At 43.3% G+C, this 7500-nt stretch overlaps 1 protein-coding gene across 2 annotated transcripts in view; it reads right to left on the bottom strand.

Annotated features, from left to right (window-relative positions):
• Window positions 1-7500, bottom strand: part of cplx2b (complexin 2b) — a 35440-nt gene that overhangs the window by 13282 nt on the left and 14658 nt on the right. Inside the window, exons 1-2 of one of the 2 annotated variants that reach the window (XM_060063212.1) lie at window positions 1376-1598; window positions 1-88 (exon numbers count right to left, since the gene is read on the bottom strand). The exon at window positions 1-88 is cut by the window's left edge and continues 120 nt beyond it. The gene's annotated coding sequence lies outside the window, so the exon portion shown is untranslated. Of the gene's footprint in view, window positions 89-1375; window positions 1599-7500 lie in introns of those variants that run through there. The other variant, XM_060063211.1, reaches the window with a different exon arrangement.

Here is a 7500-nt window from a genome sequence, read left to right as displayed (position 1 = left end):
CTCTCTTGCTCTTTCTCACTCTCTTTCTCTCTCTCTCTCTCTCCTTCTCTCGCTCTCAGTGCAGGGTGTTTATACTTCTTTCAAAGACCTGTGAAGAGAAAGTTTATAGTATTAGATTTGTAGGTTTATATATACAGTATATATACTATATACACACACACAAACACACACACACACGCGCACACACACACACACACACACACACACACACACACACACACACACACACACACACACACACACACACACACACCACACACACACACACACACACACACACACGCAGTGAAGCACACACAACACAAAATGGTATAGAATAGAAAATATATTTTTAAAACAGAGAATAATTACTGTTGAATAAGGTGGGGCCTTGGCAGTATGTAAGTAAGTATGCCGGACGCTAACAGATGCTAATATATTTTCCCAAATATCCCCATTGTACCAGAGACACAGTAGAAACAGTAATGACAGCTAATGGCTGTCTGTGGTAAGCATTCAGGGAGTACACACACACACACGCACACACACACACACACACACACACACACACACACACACACACACACACACACACACACACACACACACACACACACACACACACACACACACACACACACACACACACACACACACACACACACACACACACACACCAGAAGTACACATATTATACACACACCCAGAAGTCTATATTCACATATTAAGAATGTGAATATAAACACTGTTAACGCACACTTGGTAAACAAAAAGGCAGGTGCGGCATGTAATTAGAATAACATGTTTTCAAAATGCACACACAACACTCCAACACAGACAAACATGGAACACCCAGGTTTGAGACAAAAGGTTTTTAGTTCTCTTCATGTTTTGGTCAAATCAGCTTTTATTTTCATCTATCAGTTCACTGAGTCAAACACAAGGGGGCAATGCTTTTACACAATATCAATACGACTACAATCACGGCCGGAGTTTATATATATTTTTTATAATTTATATTATTAAGATATTTCTTGATTGAGACTTAAAATGCACATGCACAGCGGGAATGTGAATATGTGCACGTAGTAAACACACATACATACGCACACACAAACAGTAAATGTAGAAACAATTATTTGTACAAATAATGTGTCCAATGTTTTTTTTATAGACAGGTCTAAAATAATTGGAATCCTAAAGCAGGAGCTATCATTCTGAATCTATAAATGTAAATGTAGCATCAAGAGATCAATCAGAATTACGCTACCATCACAGGCTTGTATACACACATCAAGCATAACCTAGGATATGTTAACCATATTTCTTTGCAAAACAGTACAGTAATATTCCACCCACATCCAGCTCAGCTCAATACAATGAAAGAATGACTTACCCTCAGAAGAAGAACTGTGTAAAATATTGATGTAGAGACTAGCATCCTTTTAAAACCACATTGATGTTTGCTTAGATCTCTTATCACTCACTCTCTCTCAGATACAAACGCTCCCTATCTCCGGCTCATCCCCTTCCACTCTCTTACTGACCCTGACTCTGTTTGAACACAACCGCTCTCTCACCTCCCTCGCTCTAACCTTGCTCGCTCTAACTCCCCTTCCACTGACTCTCTCTCTCTCTGCCTCTCTCTCTCTCTGCCTCTCTCTCTCTCTCTGCCTCTCTCTCTCTCTCTGCCTCTCTCTCCCCCCTCTCTCTCTCTCTCTCTCTCTCTGCCTCTCTCTCTCTCTGCCTCTCTCTCTCTCTCTGCCTCTCTCTCTCTCTCTGCCTCTCTCGCTCTCTCTGCTCTCTCTCTCTCTCTCTCTCTCTCTCTCTGCCTCTCTCTCCCCCCCTCTCTCTCTCGTCTCCCCCCTCTCTCTCTCTCTCTCTCTCTCTCTCTGCCTCTCTCTCTCTCTGCCTCTCTCTGCCTCTCTCTCTCTCTCTGCCTCTCTCTCTCTCTCTCTCTGCCTCTCTCTCTCTCTCTCTCTCTCTCTCTACCTCTCTCTCTCTCTCTCTCTCTCTCTCTCTCTGCCTTCTCTCTCTCTCTCTCTCTCTCTGCCCTCTCTCTCTCTCTCTCTCTCTCTCTCTCTCTCTCTCTCTCTCTCTGCCTCTCTCTCTCTCTCTCTCTCTCTCTCTCTCTCTCTCTCTCTCTCTCGTCTGCCTCTCTCTCTCTCTCTCTCTCCTCTCTCTCTCTCTCTCTCTCTCTCTCTCTCTCTCTCTGCCTCTCTCTCTCTCTCCAGGGAGAGAGAGAAAAAAACACCCACACAACACACTGTCCCTAGTTCCACCCACGCATACACACAAACACACAGACACACACACAAACATTTACACACACACACACACACACACACACACTCACACTCTCTTTTCTCTCTTTAGGAAATGGGTCTAGATTAACTGATGGATTCTATTGTGAAGCTTACATTCTAACAAACTACTCCCAACAGGTAATGGGAAAAGGTGTGTGTGTGTGTGGTGTGTGTTTGTATGGGTCTGTGTTTGTGCGTGTGTGTGTGGCGTGTGTGTCATTGTTTAGCTGAAGGAACTTGAGCAGCTTCTTTGAGGACTGAAGGTCTCTCTACTTTCTCTCTTCTCTTCTCTCTCTCTCTCTCTCTCTCTCTCTCTCTCTCTCTCTCTCTCTCTCAGTCTCTCTCTCTCCCTCTCTCCCTCTCTCCCCTCTCCCTCTCCTCTCTCTCTCTCTCTCTCTCTCTCTCTCTCTCTCTCTCTATGTCACCCCCTCACCTACTCCGTCTTTAGACACCCCATTATTACACCACTACCTTCCTTCTTTACTATTTCGGTCCTGACTGAACGGTCATGAGGAGGTGATGAGGGCATGGAACCAGAAGTCATCCATCTTGTTGTGTCATTACTCCACTGCTAAATGGCGGAGCCTAATATAGCTGGCTTTACACATGATTGAGGGTCTCACCCACACACACACACACACACACACACATTTATGTGGCGGGCACGCATACATTAAAACCTGCATGTACAAACAGGCATTCAAACATACGCCACCTGTAAATACACATTCATGCACACATGCATGCAAACCCAAACACATATATTCCTAAATACAACAATCAGCCAAGTTGTATTCTGTATTCTGAGCCGAACTAAATGACCCTAGCCTAACCTGCATTCATCCTTGAGCAATATGCCCTCGCGCGGACCTGCTCCTTATCGACGTGTATCAGAATTCCCTGTAAGTTGCATTGAATAAAAGCCTCTGTTAGAGTACTCAATCATAAATGGCGGTGAGATGCCAGGAGGGACTCAGTGGTTAAGTTGGCAATTTGAAAAGGCACCAGTTAAGAAAAACATAATTTTATGTAAAAAGGTGACATGATGGCGATGGGAGGGGGAACTGTGCAGTGGTCGTCAGGGAGCCGGAGCCATAGAGTTGTGTTACGGCTACATCATCCTGTATTGTTGTTGTTCGATTGCTCGATGGATCGATTATACTTGGTGTCTCCTCCGAACTAGAAGACTTGTTGCTTACATAACTCTCTCTTCTTTGTTGCTGTTTATGAAACATAAAGCAAGCCAAGGTAAGCGGCTGTATTAGAGAAAGGTGTATTCTACGTCTGATTCCTATATCTACTGTACAGTCTTCAGTTTCAAATGAAACTTTTTAGTTCAACTTGTAACTTGATGGTATGCGTTGATGGTTTTTGCGCCTCACCTATAGATTGCTTCGGATTAGAGTCTCTGCTGAGACTCGAACTGTTAACATAAGAGAAGAAGAGCACGGTTTGAACATACATTTCCTCTCAAATACAAGAGAGGCTTTTGGAAACAATACAAACATCCAGATCTTTGCATGCACACATTTTCTTTATGACCAACCCTGCCGTGTTTCCAGAAAGGATCCTGCCTTATTTATCAGTTATACTGCTCAAGTCTTGTGGGTTGGGTGTTCAACTCCAGTGGAAAGGTTCTGTGTGCCATCCCCTGTTCCTTAATGAATTACCTCCACCTGCTCTTCAATTAACTAATTAATTAACTCCAATATACCTTTACCTGCTCCCTGATAAACAACCTCTTACAGCTCTTTAATTTACTAATGAATTAACTCTACTATACACCTTAACCTACTCTGTAATATATTTCCTCTTTCCTGCTCTTTAAGAAGTTATTATTTAACTTTACACATATTCACCTGCTCTCTCAAAAATGACGTCTACCTGCTCCTCAATCAACTCATCTATGCACATCATAACACGCTGAAAGAATATGAATTATTTTTAAAATCTGAAATGCATTGCCTCTGCATACACCTTTAGCTGCTCTTAAACATAGTGTACATAGCCTACATCTATGTACACTCTCTTGAAGTCCCTGTCAAAAACAATGTCTCTCCCCCCTCCCCCCTCCCCCCAAGTCAGGCGCTAGCCGGCAGAGCGTTACGCAGGGTAATGTTATCTGGACCGGACAGAACTCTTCTCATCCTCCTCCTCCCTAGCCAATTAAGTGGCCGTTTGTTTTGCAGCGCAGTCAGACCAGAATGAAAGCAACCTGGTAGAATGCTACAGCTGATCCTCAGAAGTAACGATGGGAAAGAGGGACGGGGAGAGAGGCATGTAGAGAGCGAATGGGAGGGAGAGGGTGAGAGAGAAAGAGGGGGATGGGGGAGAGAGAGAGAGAGAAGGGGGGATTGGGGGCGACAAAGAGAATGGAAACACAATAACTGATAGACTGAATTGGGAAATGTTGTTTGAGAGGGAGGAGCGAGAGAATAAGAAAGAGGAAAAGACAAAGGCACATCAAGGACAGCGGGCCTGCAGTAATAACAAAGAGGAGAAGAGAGAGGGTAAGAGAGAGAGAGTGACAGAGTGCAAAGGAGAGTGCGAGAGAGAAATTAACAAACAGTATCAAATCGAACAACGTCCCTATTTCTCTGTGTGCCTGCGGCCTCATAGAACGCTACGTATTCATGGCTCTGTCCTGTGAGACTAGCACAGTTTAGCTATTAGCATGCTATTAGCATGGTAACCCAGCCAATGTATTCCAGAGCAGGCTCGCGGCATATCAATAGGATGCCAAAATGCATGACCAGGAAGCCATGATCAATAACCTCACATTATGCCTCTTTCTCCATCAGAATCCTGTGTACCGATCCATCAGAAAACCACCAGTTATACAGAAGAGCCCCAAAGTCATACTCTGTGAATGTCTAATATTTACAATATATTGATGGTGAGGTTCAATTTGCCACGTTTGTGCGATCTTTGAGAATGCAAAACGACAACTAATTAACATCGTACCTGGTGTTGCGCACTTTAACTATTGAATGGCATATTGGAGTCAAAAACCTTTCAAACAGGGTGAAATGTTAGGTGTGTTGGTAAGCACTAATGCCACATTTATTTAGCGACCATTTATTTATCTTTCCAATTTCTACCACAAACTACTATTCATTCTCAGTCATGCTTGCATATGGTATGAAGTCTATAGCTTGACACCTGCTTAGCGAGGTCACATCAATATCAGATATGCTTTCCTACATGTCAGAACAATGAGAAGCAGAAAATTCTTAATAAAACTATCCATGTGTTGCAGACATTTTGAAGAAGACATTTGAATTAAATTTTCCTTTTTTTATAAATAATTTCACTTCATACCCTGATAAAGTGAAATGATTTATTGGGAAAGTATTGCCAGGGGCGGTGTTAAAACCCTTCCTACCCCTGAGCAACACCTAGCGCCTTATTATGACATACATCCTTCAGAAGAATCGGCTAGCTGCCTACCATTCCCCCTTCCATGGGGGGGGACACTCCTAAGGACAAACCGGGCCAAGATGGATGATTGAAGTCACGCTCAGCTTGGCACACGATAGCCTGTCAACATCTTAGCTAAGAACTTGCTCTGCTGGGACCTGTTTGGTACGTTGCTGTTGGTAGATTGTGGTCATCTGTAGCTAGTATCTACGAAGCACTATCGTAATGTTATGACTTATATGATCATATTTGATTTATATTTATTGGCTTACATTTTATTTAACCTGACACAATTTCTACACAAAGACGCAATAATAAATGTAAAATAAATAAATTTTTGCGACTTTCTTGTTGTTGTAAGTGCACTGAAAACAGGACAAATGAATTCACCTCATTAATCTAGCTCTGAGCCACACCCCCTGATGTGCACAGCCGCAGCCCAGCGAGACACCCCCGGGCTGGGTATGGATCAGGTGGTGGTGGTGGTGGGGATGAAATTTGGGTAAAATGATTTATTCCAAACTGTCGAGGGAGACCTCAGTCTCCTATTAAACACTGCACATGCAGATCAGGTGTTGAGAATCTAACATTGTGTTTAACTTCCCATGTTTTTTACCCGTTTTCTATTTAGAATCGAATTTCTCATTTTTTAGCCGCTCTCCTGCATTCCCTCTCTCTTGTGTCTTGCTATCCTCCCTCTACCATAAGTGCATTGCTGTCTCTCTCCTATCTTTCCCTCTTACTCTCTCCCTCTGTCTACTCTCTCCCTCTGTCTCTTCTGTCATGTGTCCCTTTCATTCTATCTCTGGTTTGCACTTCTATCTCCCTCCTTGTTCCTCTTTCTCTCCCTCCATCTTTCCATTCTCTTTTTAACTCTGTCTTTCTCCCACCTCTCTCCTCCTCATTTTCCTGGAGTTTTCAGGTTGATACAACCTAAGCAAACGTCCAAATAATCTATAACTAATTTGCCAATATCAAATTACAAATGAATAGTGAGCTGAAGCCCAAAAAATGTTTTTTACGTTGTGATGTTTATGTCATAAAGCTGGTTAAGTACCAGCTTTACGACATTTTAGCACCCCCGGTTTTTTAACATCTTCCCACGGCTATGCACAGCAGTCCAAGATGTGAAATGGTTCCGTTTAGATGAAGTCACTGAATGGATCGTTGCTTGATCTATTTTCAGAAACCCCCCATTCTCACATCTAGGCAATTCAAGGCAATTAGCAGCTATGTATTCATTAATATTAACGGCACTTCATTAATTCATTGTCGCTGTGTTGGATATGTGCAGACAGCTTCACAGTGTGTATTCGAGGGAGGTAGTCAAAATGCAGAGTGATCTTGTATCTGTTGCAGTGGCTCCATGCACTCATATACACGTTAAATCACACTCATAAACATGTTTGACCACGGCAGGCTCTGAGCTACTATCGGGTCCTTCATCGTCACGTCTGATGATGATGTTGTGATGAAGATGATGCCAATGGCATTGATGATGACTGCGGTGATGGTGGTGATGACGAAGGTTATCGTGGACTGATGTAGTGATGGTGAAGGTGATAATGATGATGATGGTGGTGATGGTAATGATGATTATGGGGATGTTGATAAAGCAATGGTGGGGAAGTTCAAATCAGAGAGAAAGAGAGAGAGAGAGAGAGAGAGAGAGAGAGAGAGAGAGAGAGAGAGAGAGAGAGAGAGAGAGAGAGAGAGAGAGAGAGGGAGAGGGAGACATGGGGAGACAAACAGATAGAGACAGAGAGAGTGGGAGACAGAGAGAGAGAGAGAGAGA

The sequence above is a fragment of the Gadus macrocephalus genome, chromosome 10 (assembly GCF_031168955.1).
Source record: "Gadus macrocephalus chromosome 10, ASM3116895v1".
NCBI classification, from domain to species: Eukaryota; Metazoa; Chordata; class Actinopteri; order Gadiformes; family Gadidae; genus Gadus; species Gadus macrocephalus.
The sequence above is the reverse complement of the archived record's forward strand: the minus strand, read 5'-3'. Positions and strand labels throughout refer to the sequence as shown.